The following is a 23321-nucleotide window of genomic DNA, read 5'->3' as shown; positions in this document are numbered from 1 at the left end:
TATCTGTTGTTTTTCATATGCAGGTCGAGAGACACCTCACAGAGCGTCTGGAGTTTCCTATGCAAGCAAAGTGTGGTTATTTTGGGATGTTGTATTTTGTATTTATGCTATTTATATATGTAAATAGATTTTCCTCTATATATATTTTATGTTTGTCCCTCCTAGAGGTTGACTTGGGAAAACAGATGTTTATTCTATAGTTTGAGTTATATTTTGGGTTGTATAAATATATATAGTTATATATTCTGACCGGCCTTAGTTTCGCAGGTTGAGTCTGGAGTTTGATATCTGTGTGTTTTGGAACTCTGATCTGTATATTATGTCTTTAGCCTTCTTTTGATCTTACCTATCTGTTGTACGATTATCCATGTGAGTGTGAAACGGTTTTCTGTTTTTGCTTTTGCTTAACTTCTTCTTCAAGGCTCCTAGATATGAATTCTTTCAATTATATTTATATAAGACTTTTCTTTTAGAAGTCGTAATATCTCGCCATCTTTACTTTATGACTTAAGCGTAAGGCATTGTGTGGTAGGGTGTTACATTTATAAGACCAACGTGATAGAATAGTAACTTCACCCCTCATTTATGACGTGCATGGATACCAAAATAATCTAAAAAAAACGTGCAAATGATTATGAAAAGACGCAACGCTTTAGGTTCATAAAAAAACATCGACTGTCCGACCTAATCCTTTGAAAGGCGGTGTGCCTAACGTGATGCACCAACACTACAAGAGATTAGTCCTACCTACGAATGCTTGAGTCCAACCTAATGAAGCTTGGTCTCAAGAAGAGACATTGTTCATACCTTAGCAAAAAAATACGGCCAGACCCAAAATGCATAAAGCCCAATTAAGAGATGTGATCCAATTGGATCTACTTGACCTTATAGAGATGAGTTCCGTCCAACTTATCTAAATAAGTAATCAATCCCTACTATGTCTCCTATTCTTCTAGAAAGGAGATCTTAACAATCTCCCTAATAAGAAGGAAATGACTACCCACCACTAAAAGTGGAACTACCCTAAAAAGTGGTTATTGACTCTACCTCTACTATTATAAATACACTAACACCTTCAGGTATACTTCAAACCCAATCTACAAAAAAGCTGTTAAAACCCTTGCTAACTTAAGCATCGAAGTCCCTTACAAGTATCACCCCATACCTTCTCACGAGAAACTCAATCGGCGACATCTTTGTCATGATCCGAACCAAGTCATGACTAGCTAGCGCTCAAGGGTCAAGTCCCTCAACAAGCCAAACGACTAAAATTTTAGAAAAACGGACAGAATCTCCTCTGTTCCTAGGGCCTTACCAACATAAATATTATCTTCCTGTATCAATAATAAACATCTATTTCCAAAGACAACAACAACAAAATATTCCAATCATATCCACAACCAAACATGTCCAAAATATGCATAATATATATTAAGTTGATAACTACAGTATATAGTTAAATCCATAAGATAACCCAATTATAATTACTATCTAAACAGTTCGATATTCAAAATAACATAACCCACACGAGAATCTGTCTGTGGCATATGGAGCATTGAAATAATTTAGATTTTGAGCAAAGATTTTATTACATAATTACTTAACCCTTGGAAAGAAGAAGCGCTCACCGAAATGACTAAGATCTACTGAGGGCAGGTGGAATGGAACCTGAAATGACTCCTGTATTTAAAAAATATGGGAATATAATAGGGTGAGTTTTGCAACTCCGTGAGCAAACATTACATCTATAACCCACACGAGACAATACAAGTTTTACCATGAAAATTATATTTCTTTCCAAAAATGAGAAATTCATATTAATTAATTATGTAAATAAATAGATAAATAATTAAGCGGAATGAACTGAAATGGAAGTTTTCATTTTAGAAGTCAAATCAAATCAAATATTACACACTTAAGGCTGATAAAACCAATTTGTAGGGTTTATCTTGTATTGATTTTAGGGAATTTTATCACCTTTTATCCACATTTATTCAATGAAATAGCATGGTTTTGTATATTGATGAGCGGATAATTTGTACGCTTTTTTGCATTGTTTTTAGTATGTTTTTAGTATGATCTAGTTAGTTTTTAGTATATTTTTATTAGTTTTTAGTTAAAATTCACTTTTCTGGACTTTACTATGAGTTTGTGTGTTTTTCTGTGATTTCAGGTATTTTCTGGCTGAAATTGAGGGACCTGAGCAAAAATCTAATTCAGAGACCAAAAAGGACTGCAGATGCTGTTGGATTCTGACCTCCCTGCACTCGAAGTGGATTTTCTGGAGCTACAGAAGCCCAATTAGCACGCTCTTAACGGCGTTGGAAAGTAGACATCCTGGGCTTTCCAGAATATATGATAGTCCATACTTTGCCCAAGATTTGATGGCCCAAACCGGCGTACAAAGTCACCCTCAGAAATCCCAACGTTAAACGCCGGAACTGGCACCAAAATGGGAGTTAAACGCCCAAACTGGCCTAAAAGCTGGCGTTTAACTCCAAGAAGAGTCTCTACACGAAATTGCTTCATTGCTCAGCCCAAGCACACACCAAGTGGGCCCGGAGGTGGATTTTTATGTCATTTACTCATCTCTGTAAACCCTAGGCTACTAGTTTTCTATAAGTAAGACATTATACTATTGTATTTTCATCTTTTGATCACTTTAGATCTCTAGATCATCTTTGGACATCTAGTTCTTAGATCATTGGGAGGCTGGCCTCACGGCCATGCCTAGACCTTGTACTTATGTATTTTCAACGGTGGAGTTTCTACACACCATAGATTAAGGTGTGGAGCTCTGCTGTACCTCGAGTATTAATGCAATTACTATTGTTCTTCTATTCAATTCCGCTTGTTCTTGTTCTAAGATATCACTTGTTCTTCAACTTGATGAATGTGATGATCCGTGACACTCATCATCATTCTCACCTATGAACGTGTTACTGACAACCACCTCCGTTCTACCTTCGATTGGGTGAATATCTCTCGGATTCTTTAACCGGAGTCTTCGTGGTATAGGCTAGAACTGATGGCGGCATTCAAGAGAATCCGGAAGGTCTAACCTTGTCTGTGGTATTCTGAGTAGGATTCAATGATTGAATGACTGTGACGTGCTTCAAACTCCTGAGGGCGGGGCGTTAGTGACAGACGCAAAAGAATCACTGGATTCTATTCCAGCCTGATCGAGAACCGACAGATGGATAGCCGTGCCGTGACAGGGTGCGTTGAACATTTCCACTGAGAGGATGGGAGGTAGCCACTGACAACGGTGAAACCCTTGCTTAAGCTTGCCATGGAAAGGAGTAAGAAGGATTGGATGAAGACAGTAGGAAAGCAGAGAGACGGAAGGGAAGGCATCTTCATACGCTTATCTGAAGTTCCTACCAATGAATTACATAAGTATCTCTATCTTTATCTTTATGTTTTATGCGTTTATCACCATACCCATTTGAGTTTGCCTGACTAAGATTTACAAGGTGACCATAGCTTGCTTCATACCAACAATCTCTGTGGGATCGACCCTTACTCGCGTAAGGTTTATTACTTGGACGACCCAGTACACTTGCTGGTTAGTTGTGCGAAGTTGTGTTTATGCCATGGTATTGAACACCAAGTCTTTGGATTCATTACCGGGGATTATTTGATTTGTGAAAAGTATTGATCACAATTTCGCGCTATTAAGTTTTTGGCGCCGTTGCCGGGGATTGTTGAGTTTGGACAACTGACGGTTCATCTTGTTGCTTAGATTAGGTATTTTTTTTCGAAATTCTTGAAGATGAATTCTAGAGTTTCATGATGATTTGTTGAAATCTGGCTGGCTGTGAAGCCATGTCTAATTCCATTGGACCGAGGTTTCAACTTATCATCACAAGAGCTTGTTGATTTCTATCAATCTTGCTTTTGGAGCAGTGATCTGCTAAGGCTTGGCTGGCCATTGGCCATGTCTAGTGTTTTGGACCGAAGCTTTCTTTGAAAATTTGGCTGGCTGTGAAGCCATGTCTAATTCCTGGACCGGAGTCTTAGACTAAACATTGCATGATTCCTGGAATTCTCATTAAGAATTTTGATATTTTTTTTCCACTTAATTTTCGAAAATCCAAAAAAAAAATTTAGAAAATCATAAAATCCAAAAATATTTTTGAGTCTAGTGTTTCATTTTAAGTTTGGTGTCAATTGCATGCATTCATTCATGTGTCTTAAGGATCTTCAAATAATTCTTGATGATTTCTTACTCTGATCTTTGAATTGTCTTGACTTGAGTATTTATGTGTCTCATATGCATACAAACTGCTAAGTTTGGTGTCTTGCATGCATTGTTATTTGATTTTAGTTGCATTTTGATTATTAAAAAAATCCAAAAATATTTTTTATTTGTGTCTTCTCAAGTCAATAATACAGAGAATTGAAGATTCAGAACATACAGCAGAGGAATTGCACAGAAAAAGCTGGGCGTTCAAAACGCCCAGTGAAGAAGGACAGACTGGCGTTTAAACGCCAGCCAGGGTACCTGGCTGGGCGTTTAACGCCCAAAAAGGTATAGTTTTGGGCGTTAAACGCCAGAATGTGCACCATTCTGGGCGTTTAACACCAGGATGGCACAAGAGGGAAGATTCTGTTTTTCAATGCAATTTTTTTCAGGTTTTCAAAGTTTTTCAAAATCAAATCTTTTTCAAATCATATCTTTTCAATCATGTGTTTTCAAAATCAATTTCTTTCCTTTTTCAAAGATACTTGCTATCAATTTGATTCAACATTTCAAGTATGATGCCTTTTCTGTTGAGAAAGGTTTAATGTTTGAATCATATCTTTTCTTGTTAGCCAAGTTTTTAATTTTCAAAATCAAATCTTTTTAAAATGTTTTTCAAATCATATCTTCTCGATCACATCTTTTTAAAACTAATCATATTTTCTTAACCACATCTTTTTCAAAATAATTTTCAATCAAATCTTTCTGATTTCTAATTTCAAAATCTTTTTCAAAAATCACTTGATCTCTTTCCCACTCTTGGTTTTCGAAAATTAAATTAGTGTTCTTCAAAATGTTTTCAAAATTTCTTACTTAATTTTCGAAAACCACTTCCCTTCTTCTCACATCCTTCTATTTATGGACTAACACTATTCCTTAATGCAAAATTCGAACTCCATCTTCTTTGATAAGTTCGAATTTTCCACTTCTGCCTTCCATTTTTCTTTTCCTCTGACACATCAAAGAATCTCTATACTGTGACATAGAGAATTCCATATTTTCTTGTTCTCTTCTCTCTCATATGAGCAGGAGCAAAGACAAAGGCATTCTTGTTGAGGCTGATCCTAAACCTGAAAGGACCTTGAAGAGAAAGCTAAGAGAAGCCAAAGCACAACTCTCTATAGAGGACCTAACCGAAATCTTCAAAGAAGAAGAACCTATGGCAGCCGAAAACAACAACAATGCCAACAATGCAAGGAAGGTGCTGGGTGACTTCACTGCACCTACTCCCGATTTCTATGGGAGAAGCATCTCTATCCCTGCCATTGGAGCAAACAACTTTGAGCTTAAGCCTCAATTAGTTTCTCTAATGCAACAGAATTGCAAGTTCCATGGACTTCCACTGGAAGATCCTCATCAGTTTTTGGCTGAGTTCTTGCAAATCTGTGACACTGTCAAGACTAATGGGGTTGACCCTGAGGTCTACAGACTTATGCTATTCCCTTTTGCTGTAAGAGACAGAGCTAGGACATGGTTGGACTCACAACCTAAGGAAAGCCTGGACTCTTGGGAAAAGCTAGTCAATGCCTTCTTGGCAAAGTTCTTTCCACCTCAAAAATTGAGTAAGCTTAGAGTGGAAGTCCAAACCTTCAGACAGAAGGAAGGAGAATCCCTCTATGAAGCCTGGGAAAGATACAAACAATTAATCAGAAAGTGTCCTTCTGATATGCTTTCTGAATGGAGCATCATAGGTATTTTCTATGATGGTCTCTCTGAACTATCCAAGATGTCTTTGGATAGCTCTGCAGGAGGATCTCTTCATCTGGAGAAGACGCCTACTGAAGCTCAAGAACTGATTGAAATGGTTGCAAATAACCAATTCATGTACACTTCTGAAAGAAATCCTGTGAACAATGGGACTAGTCAGAAGAAAGGAGTTCTTGAGATTGACACTCTGAATGCCATATTGGCTCAGAATAAAATATTGACTCAACAAGTCAACATGATTTCTCAAAGTCTGTCTGGAATGCAAAATGCACCAAGCAGTACTAAGGAGGCTTCATCTGAGGAAGAAGCCTATAATCCTGAGAACCCTTCAATGGAAGAGGTGAATTACATGGGAGAACCCTATGGAAACACCTATAATCCTTCATGGAGAAATCATCCAAATTTTTCATGGAAGGATCAACAGAGACCCCAACAAGGTTTCAACAATAATAATGGTGGAAGAAACAGGTTTAGCAATAGCAAGCCTTTTCCATCATCTTCTCAGCAACAGACAGAGAGTTCTAAGCAGAATAACTCTGACTTAGCAACCATGGTCTCTGATCTGATCAAAACCACTCAAAGTTTCATGACTGAAACAAGATCCTCCATTAGAAACTTGGAGGCACAAGTGGGTCAGCTGAGCAAGAAAATTACTGAAATCCCTCCTAGTACTCTTCCAAGCAATACAGAAGAAAATCCAAAAGGAGAGTGCAAGGCCATCAACATGGCCGAATTTTGGGAGGAAGGAGAGGCAGTGAACGCCACTGAGGAAGACCTCAATGGACGTCCATTGGCCTCCAATGAGTTCCCCAATGAGGAACCATGGGAATCTGGGGCTCAAAATGAGACCATAGAGATTCCATTGGACTTACTTCTGCCATTCATGAGCTCTGATGAGTATTCTTCCTCTGAAGAGGATGAGTATGTCACTGAAGAGCAAGTTGCTAAATACCTTGGAGCAATCATGAAGCTAAATGACAAGTTATTTGGAAATGAGACTTGGGAGGATGAACCCCCTTTGCTCACCAAAGAACTGGATGACTTGTCTAGGCAGAAACTGCCTCAAAAGAGACAGGATCCTGGGAAGTTTTCAATACCTTGTACCATAGGCATCATGACCTTCAAGAAGGCCTTGCGTGACTTAGGGTCAAGTGTAAACCTCATGCCTCTCTCTGTAATGGAGAAGTTAGGGATCTCTGAGGTGCAAGCTGCAAAAATCTCACTAGAGATGGCAGACAATTCAAGAAAACAAGCCCATGGACTTGTAGAGGATGTTCTGGTTAAAGTTGAAAATCATTACATCCCTACTGATTTCATAGTCCTAGAGACTGGGAAGTGCATGGATGAATCCATCATCCTTGGCAGACCCTTCCTAGCCACAGCAAGGGCTGTGATTGATGTTGATAGAGGAGAGTTGATCATTCAAGTGAGTGAAGAATCCTTGATGTTTAAGGCTCAAGGATATCCCTCTATCATCATGGAGAGGAAGCATGAAGAGCTTCTCTCAAAACAGAGCCAAATAGAGCCCCCACAGTCAAACTCTAAGTTTGGTGTTGGGAGGCCACAACCAAACTCTAAGTTTGGTGTTGAACCCCCACATTCAAACTCTATGTTTGGTGTTGGGAGTCCCAACATAGCTCTGAGCATTTCTGAGGCTCCATGAGAGTCCTCTGTCAAGCTAATGACATTAAAGAAGCGCTTGTTGGGAGGCAACCCAATGTTTTATAATTAACTATTTTCTTTTGTTACTTTATATTTTTTGTAGGTTGATGATCATAAGAAGTCACAAAATCAATGAAAAAAGCAAAAACAGAATGAAAAACAGAAGGAAAAACAGCACACCCTGGAGGAAGAACCCACTGGCGTTTAAACGCCAGTGAGGCTAGCTGTTGGGCGTTTAACGCCCAGTCTGGCACCATTCTGTGCGTTTAACGCCAGAAAGGGGCACCACACTGGCGTTAAACGCCAGAAAAGGGCAAGGAGCTGGCGTTAAACGCCAGAAATGGGCACCAGCCCGGCGTTTAACGCAAGAATTGGCACAAAACGAGATTTTGCTTGCCATTTGGTGCAGGGATGACTTTTCCTTGACACCTCAGGATCTGTGGACTCCACAGGATCCCCACCTACCCCACCACTCTCTCTCTTCTTCTTCACCTATTCACCAATCACCTCAACACCTCTTCCCCAAAAACCCTTCACATATCAAATCCCATCTTTCTCTTCACCACTCACATCCATCCTTCATAAAACCCCACCTACCCCACCATTCAAATTCAAACCACTTACCCACCCAAACCCACCCATACATGACCGAACCCTCCCTTCCCCCTCTCCTATATATACCCTCCTTCACTCCTTCATTTTCACACAACATACACACCACTTCTCCCCTTCTTGGCCGAAAACAAAAGCCATTCCCTTTCCCCTCATTTCTTTTTCTTCTACTCTCTTCTTTCTTCTTTTGCTCGAGGACGAGCAAACCTTTTAAGTTTGGTGTGGTAAAAGCATTGCTTTTTGTTTTTCCATAACCATTTATGGCATCCAAGGCCGGAGAAACCTCTAGAAAGAGGAAAGGGAAGGCAAAAGCTTCCACCTCCGAGTCATGGGAGATGGAGAGATTCATCTCAAGGGTGCATCAAGACCACTTCTATGAAGTTATGGCCTTGAAGAAGGTGATCCCCGAGGTCCCTTTTTCACTCAAAAAGAGTGAATATCTGGAGATCCGACATGAGATCCGAAGAAGAGGTTGGGAAGTTCTTACCAACCCCATTCAACAAGTCGGAATCTTGATGGTTCAAGAGTTCTATGCCAATGCATGGATCACCAAGAACCATGATCAAAGTGTGAACCCGGATCCAAAGAATTATCTTACTATGGTTCGGGGGAAATACTTGGATTTTAGTCCGGAAAGTGTAAGGTTGGCATTCAATTTGCCCATGATGCAAGGAGATGAACACCCTTACACTAGAAGGGTCAACTTTGATCAAAGGTTGGACCAAGTCCTCACAGTCATATGTGAAGAGGGCGCCCAATGGAAGAGAGATTCAAGAGGGAAGCCGGTTCAATTAAGAAGGCATGACCTCAAACCAGTGGCTAGAGGATGGTTGGAGTTTATCCAACGCTCAATCATCCCCACTAGCAACCGGTCCGAAGTTACCATAGACCGGGCTATCATGATTCATAGCATCATGATTGGAGAAGAAATAGAAGTTCATGAGGTTATAGCTCAAGAGCTTTATAAGGTGGCGGACAAGTCCTCTACCTTGGCAAGGTTAGCCTTTCCTCATCTCATTTGTCACCTCTGTTATTCAGTTGGAGTTGACATAGAGGGAGACATCCCTATTGATGAGGACAAGCCCATCACTAAGAAGAGGATGGAGCACACAAGGGACCCCACTCATCATGAGATCCCTGAGATTCCTCAAGGGATGCACCTTCCTCCACAAAACTATTGGGAGCAACTAAACACCTCCCTAGGAGAATTGAGTTCCAACATGGGACAACTAAGGGTGGAGCATCAAGAACACTCCATCATCCTCCATGAAATTAGAGAAGATCAAAGAATCATGAGAGAGGAGCAACAAAGACAAGGAAGAGACATTGAGGAGCTCAAGCACTCCATAGGATCTTCAAGAGGAAGAAAGAGCCGCCATCACTAAGGTGGACCCGTTCTTTAACTTCCTTGTTCTTTATTTTCCTGTTTTTCGAAAATTTAGTGCTTATGATTATCTATGTTTGTGTCTTGTGATCATTAGTGTCTTAGTATCTATGCCTTAAAGTTATGAATGTCCTATGAATCCATCACCTTTCTTAAATGAAAAATGTTCTTAATTGAAAAAGAAAAGAATTGCATGAATTTTGAATTTTATAACAGTTTAATTATTTTGATGTGGTGGCAATATTTCTATTTTCTGAATGTATGCTTAAACAGTGCATATGTCTTTTGAATTTGTGGTTCATGAATGTTGGCTCTTGAAAGAATGATGAAAAAGGAGACATGTTACTGAGGATCTGAAAAATCATTAAAATGATTCTTGAAGCAAGAAAAAGCAATGAAAAAAAAAGAGAAAAATTTCGAAAAAAAAGAGAGAAAAAGAAAACGAAAAAAAAGAAAGAAAAAGAAAGAAATAAAGTTGTGATCCAAGGCAAAAAGAGTGTGCTTAAGAACACTGGACACCTCTAATTGGGGACTCTAGCAAAGCTGAGTCACAATCTGAAAAGGTTCACCCAATTATGTGTCTGTGGCATGGATGTATCCGGTGGTAATACTGGAAGACAGAGTGCTTTGGGCCACGGCCAAGACTCAATAAGTAGCTATGTTCAAGAATCATCATACTTTACTAGGAGAATCAATAACACTATCTGGATTCTAAGTTCCCAAAGAAGCCAACCATTCTGAATTTCAAAGGATAGAGTGAGATGCCAAAACTGTTCAGAGGCAAAAAGCTAAAAGCCCCGCTCATCTAATTGATACTGATCTTCATAGATGTTTTTGGAATTCATTGCATATTCTCTTCTTTTTATCTTATTTGATTTTCAGTTGCTTGAGGACAAGCAACAATTTAAGTTTGGTGTTGTGATGAGCGGATAATTTGTACGCTTTTTGGCATTGTTTTTAGTATGTTTTTAGTATGATCTAGTTAGTTTTTAGTATATTTTTATTAGTTTTTAGTTAAAATTCACTTTTCTGGACTTTACTATGAGTTTGTGTGTTTTTCTGTGATTTCAGGTATTTTCTGGCTGAAATTGAGGGACCTGAGCAAAAATCTAATTCAGAGACCAAAAAGGACTGCAGATGCTGTTGGATTCTGACCTCCCTGCACTCGAAGTGGATTTTCTGGAGCTACAGAAGCCCAATTAGCGCGCTCTCAACGGCGTTGGAAAGTAGACATCCTGGGCTTTCCAGCAATATATGATAGTCCATACTTTGCCCAAGATTTGATGGCCCAAACTGGCGTACAAAGTCACCCTCAGAAATCCCAGCGTTAAACGCCGGAACTGGCACCAAAATGGGAGTTAAACGCCCAAACTGGCATAAAAGCTGGCGTTTAACTCCAAGAAGAGTCTCTACACGAAATTGCTTCATTGCTCAGCCCAAGCACACACCAAGTGGGCCCGGAGGTAGATTTTTATGTCATTTACTCATCTCTGTAAACCCTAGGCTACTAGTTTTCTATAAGTAAGACATTATACTATTGTATTTTCATCTTTTGATCACTTTAGATCTCTAGATCATCTTTGGACATCTAGTTCTTAGATCATTGGGAGGCTGGCCTCACGGCCATGCCTAGACCTTGTACTTATGTATTTTCAACGGTGGAGTTTCTACACACCATAGATTAAGGTGTGGAGCTCTGCTGTACCTCGAGTATTAATGCAATTACTATTGTTCTTCTATTCAATTCCGCTTGTTCTTGTTCTAAGATATCACTTGTTCTTCAACTTGATGAATGTGATGATCCGTGACACTCATCATCATTCTCACCTATGAACGTGTTACTGACAACCACCTCCGTTCTACCTTCGATTGGGTGAATATCTCTTGGATTCTTTAACCGGAGTCTTCGTGGTATAGGCTAGAACTGATGGCGGCATTCAAGAGAATCCGGAAGGTCTAACCTTGTCTGTGGTATTCTGAGTAGGATTCAATGATTGAATGACTGTGACGTGCTTCAAACTCCTGAGGGCGGGGCGTTAGTGACAGACGCAAAAGAATCACTGGATTCTATTCCAGCCTGATCGAGAACCGACAGATGGATAGCCGTGCCGTGACAGGGTGCGTTGAACATTTCCACTGAGAAGATGGGAGGTAGCCACTGACAACGGTGAAACCCTTGCTTAAGCTTGCCATGGAAAGGAGTAAGAAGGATTGGATGAAGACAGTAGGAAAGCAGAGAGACGGAAGGGAAGGCATCTTCATACGCTTATCTGAAGTTCCTACCAATGAATTACATAAGTATCTCTATCTTTATCTTTATGTTTTATGCGTTTATCACCATACCCATTTGAGTTTGCCTGACTAAGATTTACAAGGTGACCATAGCTTGCTTCATACCAACAATCTCTGTGGGATCGACCCTTACTCGCGTAAGGTTTATTACTTGGACGACCCAGTACACTTGCTGGTTAGTTGTGCGAAGTTGTGTTTATGCCATGGTATTGAACACCAAGTCTTTGGATTCATTACCGGGGATTATTTGATTTGTGAAAAGTATTGATCACAATTTCGCGCTATCATATATTCTCCTTTAATTGTGCTTAAGAGTGAAAACATGCTTTTTAGGTCTTAAAATAAATAAATTTAATTCACCTTGATTCCATTAGATGCCTTGATATATTTGTTAAGTGATTTAAGGTTTAGGAGGCAAAGATTGGATCAAGGGAATGAAGAAAGAAAGCATGAAAAGTTGGAGAACTCATGAAGAAATGAAAGAACCGAAAAGCTGTCAAGCCGACCTCTTCGCACTTAAACGACCATAACTTGAGCTACAGAGGTCCAAATGATGCGGTTCTAGTTGGGTTGGAAAGCTAACATCCGGGGCTTCGAAACGATATAAGATTTGCTATGGTTAAACTGCGCATGGTGACGCGTACATGCATAGTACGCACACGCGCCGTTGCTGCCACCTGGTTCACTTAAAGCAAAACGTGGCCAGCGAATTCTAAAGCCTTATGGGTCCAATCTAACTCATTTCTGATGCTATTTAACCCAAGGAGTGAAGAGGAAAACACATGTTAGTTACCAATTAGTTTTAGTTTAGTTCTAGAAGTAGTTTCTAGAGAGAGAAGCTCTCACTTCTCTCTAGGATTAGGATTAGGATTAGGCTTAGTTCTTAGATCTAGATTTTAATTCACCTTCTTCTACTTCTATCTCTCAACTTTTTATTGCTACATTCATCTTCTTCTATTCTTTTGTTGTAATTTATTTTATGTTGTTCTTGTGTTTTTGTTGTAGATCTACTTTTGTTTCTTCTACTTTCTTCCAATTCAATTCAAGGTAATTCATAAAAGATGTGTTTCTTTTGATTGTTGTTATTAATTCTTTTCAATAATTGTTGTTAGATTCTACTCTTGTTATCAATTTACTATGCTTTTCTTTTGTACCCTCCAAGTGTTTGATGAAATGCTTGGTTGGATTTTAGAGTAGAATTTTATACTCTTGGCTTGGAAAGGTAATTTAGGAACTCTTGAGTTACTAATGTCCAAGTAATTGATGATTGGGAGCCATTTACTCTAGTTCTCACTAATTGAATTAGTGGAGAGTTAGGACTTATGGACTATGATTTATATAGCTCATTTGACTTTCCTTTACTACTAGTTAGAGGATGATTTAATGAGATTAATCCTTGCCAATTCTCATATTGTGGTTAGTGATTAGGATAGAGATCCTTGACCACCAACCCTTGCCAAGACCTTTTTAGGCCTTAGTTTACTTTCTTGCCATTTATCTTTCATGCTTCATATCAAAACCCCAAAATAACTCACAACCAATAACAAGACACTCTATTGTAATTCCTAGGGAGAACGACCCGAGGTTTCAATACTTCGGTTTATAAATTTAGGGGTTTGTTTTAGTGACAAACAACTTTTTGTATGAAAAGATTATTGTTTGGTTTAGGAACTATACTTGCAACGAGAATTCATTTGTGAAATTCTAAACCATCAAAAATCTAATCATCAAACGCGGCTTCACCTCTAAGGGTAGCCCTCTCCTCTAGTGTGCCCGTATGGTATAACAGATCCAACGTGTAGCCTACATGTTGGACTAGCAACGCCCCTGTTAGTTGAGGTCTGAGTTAGATGCATCTAAGTTAACGTCATAACCACAGTTAATTACGATTTTCTAGTCAGAGTCTCCCAACTAATCCAAACCAAAACACTTATAACAAATCTCTAATACTTATAATATATTATTAAATTTCATAATAAATCAAATATATATAAGAATGCATACTAAAATTTAATCAAAATTTAATAAAGTCAAGTAAAAAAATATATATACTTTATAAAATATATAAATATCGTCTTGTGTGTATTTTTTTATAAAATTATTAATTTTTCAAAAATCAATATTCATTCCAATAATTCAAAAATCACAACAATCGAATATTTTCAAATGTTAGAAATAACGATTCAATATAAATATCGATAATAATACACTTAAAAATAATTATAGACATAATATACACTCACAACTTAATTCTAAAGAATCAGACGCAACTCCGAAGTGTCAACGAGCTATCAAATGATGTCCAATAACTCTACAACTCTAAAAATATGACAATAATGATATTTGTGAGCCACTAATGTTGTCAATTAATATAATCTTACTCACTTTGACAAAAGTCCCAAATTTTCTAACCCTAATTCTGATTTATATATACCCATAAATTTAGAGATGACAAAAATTAGAAATATAGCTAATTATTGAGTCAAAGAGTTACTTTAAAGTCTCAATAATAGCAGAAACTCAAAAGTTGAATGTTTTTTTACTCGTTAGTATAAATTTTTTGATTTGGAGTTGTTAAAAATAAAATTTGCTTTGGATATAGATGATGTATTAAAATAGAGATAAAATATAATGGTAAAATAAAATTTAGTGTGTTGTGGTTAGATAAAAATTTTAAAATGAAGAAGATGAAAAGGAAGAGGAGATGAAAAAAAAGAGAGGGTTTAGTTTTTTATGTTTTCCTTTATGAAAGAAGGAAAAAAGGAAATGAGAGATAGAGAGGGATAAAGAGTTTCAGGAAGAGAAAGGGAGATTAAGTGGGGGCATGTGTGTCCCCATGTGCTTCTCTCTCTTTCTTTTTTTTTTTTCGGTTACTACAATTTTAATATCAGTTGATGTCGGATACTATTTTAAAAAATTTGGATTTTACATACTCAAAATAATTCAATTTCAGATAATTCTCAGAATAAATATTATCATTAAAAATAAATAATAAAAAAATTATAGAAAAAATGAAAAATTATCATCAACAAAAGAAAAAATAGTAATAAAAATACCTAAAAAAATAAGAAAGTAATTTTATTTGCATTATTTGTCTTGGTGTATTCATGGCAAAGAACAAATGGGAGAAAAAAAATTAACAATATGACAAAAAAAATATTTTTTTTGTTTGAAAAGTAAATATTTATGTATTATTTATGTTGTGAATGGTTATTGTCATCATTATTCATGATGCAACATGGTAATGAAACATAAATGTTGTATATTTCCATGCATAAAACATGTGCATTCACTAGTACTATGTTAAATGTAGCATTGGAAGTAATTAGTATGCCAATTGATTCGTTACCACTAAAATCAGGCTCACTTAGCAAAATTTGGAATCGATGAACTGTGAAACGAGATAACTCCCGAAAATTTCTCTAATCAAACTGTTAAAATCTTAAATATCGGAGTATTAACAAAGGATTTTGCAGAACAAGCAGCAAGAATACGAATAACCGCCTAAAACTATAGCTAACCTATATATACGAGTGACCAACTTAGTCACAAGTATGATATACATTCATTTTTACTCTGAATTATCTCAAATTCTTACTTACTTGAATGTTGAAGTCCTTTGCAGCCGCCTTCGTAGCAAGTAAACGATATTCCACACTTTGTGTTCCAAAAAAAGCCGTTCGAACTCCAGCGAGGCGAGCTATACCTCAGAGCGCCCATATTTACATAGAAAAACCAATAATCAATAATTAACTTGTAATGCTGTGATAATTTTCATAATATTTTGGTTAAAATGTTCAAAAGACATGATCTATTAAGCTGCGGAAAAAAAATAAGAAAAGAAAAAAAAATAGGAACGAGCACAGTAGTCCCAATCTCCAACTGCCAACAAAAATAATAATTAAAAGAAATTGTACATCTAACTAAAATATTGATATATCATTAATGAGTTTAACTATATTTCTGTCAAAAATCAAAATAGAAGAATTTAATAGGTGATATTAAAATTTGAAATTTTAAAATACAAAAATTCCTTCGTATTTTACCATCTATTTTATATAAATTATTTCATAAATCTTTATAATTTTATTAATATGTTAGTTACTTTCTTTTTAATTTTGAAAGTTCATATTGAAGTTTTATATAAAAATAAATGATTAAATCCTTACTAACAATTTTGATTAAAAATATTTAATATTTATTTTTTGAATATTCTATAATTCATCTCTTTTCGAATATAAAAATTAATAGTCTAACAATATTCATTCTTTTTTAATATCAATTTTAGTTGATATTTTTATTAAAAAATATCTAATATAAAAATTTAACGGTAAACTTTTTAATTATAGTAAACCAATAAAAAAATTTAATGCAACCATAAAGATCGTATATAATTAATAAAAAAGTTATTTATAGAGTAAAATATACATATGATTGTATAAAAATAAAATCAAAGAAGAATGAATAAATAAGCTCCTATCATATTAGTATTTATGAAATGAAAAGAGGATAAAAAAAATCAATATTAAAACTAATAATTATTATTATTGTGTCGCATATAAGCTAAAGCAATATATATATATATATATATATATATATATATATATATATATATATATATATATATATATATATATATATAACTGTTAATAACGGCTATTTGTTTTTTATTTTTTTAAATTAAGAGTGAGATTTGAATTCGTAATTTTTGAGTGAGCATAGAGAAATTATATTATTTAAACTATAATTTGTTGGCATATATATGTATTGTTTAATTTATTTTCAATGTGTATTTTATATTTTAACATGTATTTTATACTAATAAATAATTTTAGTAGTTGATTTTAATGTGTATTTAATTTTATTAAATAATTAATCTTTATAAAAAATTTAGGTTCTTCCATCATGATCCTGAAACTTATATATATAATTTTATGTTGGATTTAATAATGATTGAAGAGATGATTGGAGAATGTTATTATGATTGATAGTAAGTTTAATCATTTAAGATTTTAGATGTGTAAGTCTGATATAGTGATATAGGTTAACTTACTTTATTAGTATATTAGTCATATAGTTTGTTACTGATGTTTTATAAAAAATAAATAGCTAATAAATTAGAACTCAAATGATATAATTTTTCAATATTCATTTAAAAATTGAGGTATTATTAATACTTTTTATATATATGTTACTTTATGTATGTGACACAATAATAATAATGGATACGTTTCAAGTACTTTAATGTATTTTATTGGAATACTAGTATGTCATGTACGAAATAGACTGTAAAAGACGGCTGAAAGATGGGAGAATATAAAAGTAACAGTGTTGAGCTATTTTTACACGGGTATATGCAAGTCGACTTTAGTTAAATATTTCTACTAAATTTAATTAAGTTAAGTTAACATAACAAAAATTAATTATAATTAATATTATTTTAAATTTTATTGTTTAATTTAGTTAAATTTTGTTCTTAAAAAACTTAAATGTGTAATATTACTCATAATAAAATATTGTAATCTAAAAAATATAATTAAAAAAAATTATTTATTTTGTGTTCTTAAAACACATATTAATTAAGATTATAAAATTAAAATTTTTATATTAAAAATATAAAAAATTTAAGTTTTTAATATATTTATTTTATATTTATTAAATAAAAATATTTATAAATTTTTACTAATAATAAATTTATTGTGTGTCTTTATAACACGTATTAACTAAATTCATAAATAAAATATATTATTTTAGTACAGCTAACTTAGTAATTTCAACTTCTTTTTTCATGTCCTTTACTATTTCTAATAATTTTATATTTTTTTTAATTTCTAAAATTAAAATTATTTGACATTTTTTTTACAATCAATATATTTTTTTAAAAAAAATTATTACTACTCTAAATTTGTTCTACTTAAGTCTCTTAGATATTAGAATTAATATTTATTTTTTTCAATAAATACTATTTCTATTTTAAATTCATGCTAGTAGAATCACTAATTTTTATAATTATTAATATTCATTCTATTATATTTATTTTTCTAATTTCTTACAGAAATACATAAAAAATAAATATCTTTTTTTGCTCTTAATTACTGTATATTACAACAACGTCACAAATAATGTTATATTTAAATATTAATATTTTTATCTCTCAAAAAATAATTTAACTGCCTTTTTTTTTAATTTTGATCTACTTCGACATAAAGGGTATAAACTAAAAACTTTAATTAATCAATTGAACGAGTCTTTTAAAAAAATATTCTCAAACTAATAATATATTTTATTGATCTCAACTTAGTTCGTAAAATAATTTTATTTATATTATATTTGTAAATTTTTACTATAATATAATAATTAATAATATATACCTAATGACCATCATACACGATCTTACTACTGTTATTAGTAATATTTTTTTGTTGGTATTAAAATAAATAATTAATTAAAAAGAATATTTTCAGTTCTTTTTTCTTTTGTATGGACCAATAAAATACATTCTCAATGGATAATGTTATTGGCTGATTCACCCCTTTAAAATCACATATTCACATGATGTCAGTCTATTAGACAAAGGATCTTAGTGACATGCTTACTTCTATAAAATTTACTACATCACGATGCAGTTGTAACTCTTTCATGTAATTCCTTTTGTGCATGTCCAGATAATGCATATTCCCTTACATTTGAACTAATAACTTTTTATATATTAAATCTGAATGATTCTAAATCATATTTCTTTACATTTGAATCGATAACTTTTTTTATATTAAATCTGAATGATTTTAAATCATGGCATTTCAAACTTCCAATAAAAAATAGGGTATACTTGAAATGCTTCCAATAATAATTATTAGTTTTAATATTGATTTTTTTATCCTCTCTTCATATCATAAACGCTAATATAGTATCAGAAGTCTTTTTATTGATTCTTCTTTGATTTTATTTTTTTTTATTATCACATGTATAATTTTTTATAATATATTGCTTAAAGAACTCAAAAGACATGATCAATTAAAAAAAATAAGAAAAAAAAGAAGGTAGGAGGAGCATAGTAGTCACAGCCTCCAACTGTCAATAAAAATAATAATTAAAAGATTTTTTTCCATCATCTCCTCCTATCATAAACATTAATATGGTATCAGGAACCCGTTTATTGACTCTTCTTTAATTCATTTTTTTTACTATCACATGTATATTTTTTATAATGTATTGATTAAAAAAACAAGAAATGAAAAAAGGTAGAGGAAACATAATAGCCCTAACTCCCAACTGCCAATGAAAATAATAATTAAAAGAAAGCGCACAGCTACCTAAAATATTAATATATCATTAATGAGTTATACTATACGATACGTCCTTTAAAATAAGGGAACTTAAGAATAACTAAAATGAGATATTTTTAGATTGAATAACTAATCCTTATTCATATATAAAAAAGGTTTTGGTTCTTTTATTATTGTCAAAAGTTTAGATATAATTTCATGTTCGACATGATGACAGTTGAAGAGATGATTAGAAAATTTTATTATAATTGGTAGTATGTTTAAATCATTCCGATATATAAAAATTTAATAATAATACAAGTTAATTAAATCAAGTTAACTTACTCTATTAGTACTTAATTATATAATTTGTTACTAATATTTCATAAAGAGCAAGTAGTTGTTACTAGGCCTTTGTTAATAATAATAATAATCATTTGCTTTAATATTGATTTTTTTTCATTCTTCATATTATAAAAGAAGTTTATTTTTTTAATATTAATTTTCTTTCCTCTCTTTATATCATAAACACTAATATCATATCAGAAATTTTTTTTAATTATTGATTCTCTTTCTTCTTTTTATATTATAATTGGTATCAGGAGCTCACTTTTTAATTTTTTTATTCTATTTTTTATCGTCATCTGTATAATTTTTATAATACATGAGTTAAAAAGTCAAAAGATATGATCAATTAAGCTAATAAGAGAAAAAAAAGTTAGGAGAGAGCATAATAATTTCAGCTCCATAAAAAGATAATAATTAAAAGAACCATATAACTAATTAAAATATTAATATCATTAATGAAATGTACTACTGTCCTCAAAATAAGAAAACTAAGAGATGATATTAAAATTTGGTATTTACATAAATAAAATTTATTATCTAACTATTAAAAAAGGTAAAAAAAAATAATTTTAAATTTATAATATAAAAATAAAAAATTTTTAAATAGTTAAAATTTACTAAAAAAAATAAATTAGACAAAAATTTGACCTAAATATAAAATATCATCGAATTGATATTAAAATTTATGAAGCTAAAATGTATTTAATTATTGTCTTTGTTGATTCATTCTTATCATAAATCGGTCTTTCTTCCCTTAACTTGTAAGGTTTACACAAAGATAGGAGGAAGATGCTCTAGATTTTAGATTAATTTTTTATTTAAATAAATTAAATATTTTATATATATAATTTAAAATATATTTATAAAATTTTTAATATTATTTATTATATTTATAATATAAATGAAATAATTATAAACGTATAACGAGATAAATGTCAGCAATTAGCACTAAACATACTATACCTAATCTTTCAAAAACAACAACCAAAAGAACTAATCCTTTTACAAAGGAAGTCATGAGTTTTGAAATGCCTAAAAACTTCACTCTACCAATAATTTTAAAACCCTACCAAGGTATAAGAGACTCAAATATCTACGTCACTAAATTCCACACCATAATGTTTATGAACAAAGAATCCGACCTAATTTCGTGTCATACTTTTTCAACCTTCCTGGATGGAGCCGCCCTGATTTGGTTCTACAACCTCCCTGAAGGCTCTGTTTTCAATTTTGATGAGCTGGCTGACCAGTTCGTCAACCATTTTGCTGCATCCAAAATATATATCCACAATTTTAATTACCTGAGCACCATCAAACAAGGGCCAAATGAAAGCTTGAAAGACTACATGACCGGTTCGCAGAAGCAACTAATGAAATACCCAACCTAAACTCTGAAGTCCATTTTCACGCTCTAAAGAGCGGTCTTCGCCCAGGAAAATTTCAAGAAACCATAGTCATATCAAAACTGAAGACTCTGGTCAAATTCCGAGAAAAGGTGACAACCCAGATTAAAACTGAGGAACTCCGAGCATTGCGAAGAGCAAAAAAGCCTACCTCGAATAGAGAGGACGAAAGACGAAACAAGCATTCAAACAGTAGAATAGACCAAAGGTCATTTAGATTGATACCTAAGTTCGACAGCTACACTCCCCTTAATACCAAAAGGAAAGACATTATCAAAGACATCCTGCATTCAAAGCTCATCAAACCTCCAAACAGAGCCGGTACATATCAAGACCAGCGATATGTAGACAAATCTAAATACTGCGCCTTCCACCAGAAATACGGACATACCACAGATGACTGCGTAATAGCAAAGGATGTTCTCGAAAAGCTGGCCCGCCAAGAACTATTGGACAAATATATCGATAGCCGCGGATGGAAGCGGAACACAGAAAACCTCGTCCAGCAATCTAAAACAACTGACGATCCCCGAGATAAAGGGGAAAAGGTAGACAATGATGTTAATCCACCTCACAGAATAATAAATTGCATTTTCAGTGTTTTTGCAGGTGAAGGATGCACAAACTCGGTAAGAAAAAGGTCATACCAAGCTATGATGACCATGGCAGGGTCAACCTCGTCCCAACCTGTCAACAAGGACAAACCAAAGATCTCGTTCCTCCAACCGACCGCAACTTGGACGACCTCGTAGTCATCACAGCACAGGTCGGAGAGCCATTAGTAAAGAAGATCCTAATGGATCTAGGGAGTAGCGCAGATGTGCTATTTTACTCAACATTTTAAAAGATGAAGCTAAGTGACAAAGCTCTCCAGCCATCACTCGAAAAACTAGTAGATTTTTCAGGTGAGCGAGTTTCAATCTGAGGCTACATTTGGTTACAAACCACATTTGGAGATTATCCTAACAGCCAAACCATAGATATATAATACCTTGTTGTTGATTGCAAAAGTCCTTACAATATAATCTTAGGCAGACCCTCGTTAAATGCATTCAATGCTATTGTCTCTACTGTGCATTTATGTGTTAAGTTTTTTTCATAGGATAACAAAGTAATTACAATTCATAGGGACCAGAAGGAAGCCAGGCAGTGCTATAATGCCAGCCTAAAAATCGAATATCAAAGACAACCCGAGCAGCAGTGTGTCCAGGCAGTATACAATTCGGGTCACTTATCCCCCTGGCTGACTTGGACCCTCAGACCAACTATCAAGAAAGACTAATGCCAACAGACGACCTTACGAAGGTTCAGCTAACGGCCGAGGAAGGAAAGCATACATACCTCGGCAATGCACTAAAAAATGGAAAATGCAAGGAACTAGCCAAGCTATTAAAGCAAAACGCCGACCTATTCGCATGGACCCCAATAGATATGCCAGGGATAGACCCCAACGTCATCTGTCACAAGCTAGCCATCAATCCATCAATCCGACCTATAACTCAGAAGAAAAGACACATCAGCGCAGATAAGAGAGCAGCTTCCCTGGAGGAAACCCAAAAGCTACTCAACGCCAGTTTTATCAAAGAGCTGAGGTATTCCACTTGGTTAGCCAACGTGGTGATGGTAAAGAAGAACAACAGTAAATGGAAGATGTATGTGGACTACACAAACCTTAACAAGGCCTGTCTGAAGGATGCATACCCTCTCCCATGTAATGATAAACTAGTTGACAGTACTTCTAGTTTTCAATGTTTAAGTTTCATGGATGGCTATTCCGATTATAATCAAATACTTATGCATTCAATTGACCTAGATAAAATTGCTTTTATCACTGATAATGGTAATTTTTGTTATAAGGTTATGCCATTTGAACTAAAAAATGCAGGTGCTACTTACCAAAGACTTATGGATAAAATTTTTGTAAACCAAATTGGAAGGAACATAAAGGTTTTTGTCGACGACATGGTGGCCAAATCAACACATACAACAGATCACTTTAACGACCTGAAGAAAATATTCCAACAACTTCGAACGTACAATATGAAGCTCAATCTAGAAAAGTGCACTTTTGGAGTGCAGAGCTGAAAATTCCTCGGTTTCATGCTAACATGCCGATGTATTGAAGCCAACCCCGAAAAATATCAGGCAATCCTAAACATGAAAAGCCCAAAGACGGTCAAAGAAGGTTAAATAAGTGTTAATAACAGCTACTTATTTTTTATTTTTTTTAAATTAAGAGTGAGATTTGAATCCGTAATTTGTGAGTAAATATGGAGAGATTATGTTATTTGAACTATAATTCGTTGGCACACGTATATATATTAACTTATTTTCAGTGTATATTTTATATTTCAACATATATTTTATACTAATGTATAATTTTAGTACCCAATTTTAATGTG

At 34.0% G+C, this 23321-nt stretch overlaps 1 non-coding gene across 1 annotated transcript; it reads right to left on the bottom strand.

Moving 5' to 3' along the window:
• Positions 1-5810: 5810 nt before the first annotated feature.
• On the bottom strand, positions 5811-5918 carry LOC112708512 (small nucleolar RNA R71). Its single transcript, XR_003156367.1, has one exon. It is a non-coding gene; the product is annotated as a small nucleolar RNA R71 (small nucleolar RNA).
• Between the last annotated feature and the right edge of the window lie 17403 nt (positions 5919-23321).

The sequence above is a fragment of the Arachis hypogaea genome, chromosome 8 (genome assembly GCF_003086295.3).
Source record: "Arachis hypogaea cultivar Tifrunner chromosome 8, arahy.Tifrunner.gnm2.J5K5, whole genome shotgun sequence".
Classification (NCBI taxonomy): Eukaryota; Viridiplantae; Streptophyta; class Magnoliopsida; order Fabales; family Fabaceae; genus Arachis; species Arachis hypogaea.
The sequence above is the reverse complement of the archived record's forward strand: the minus strand, read 5'-3'. Positions and strand labels throughout refer to the sequence as shown.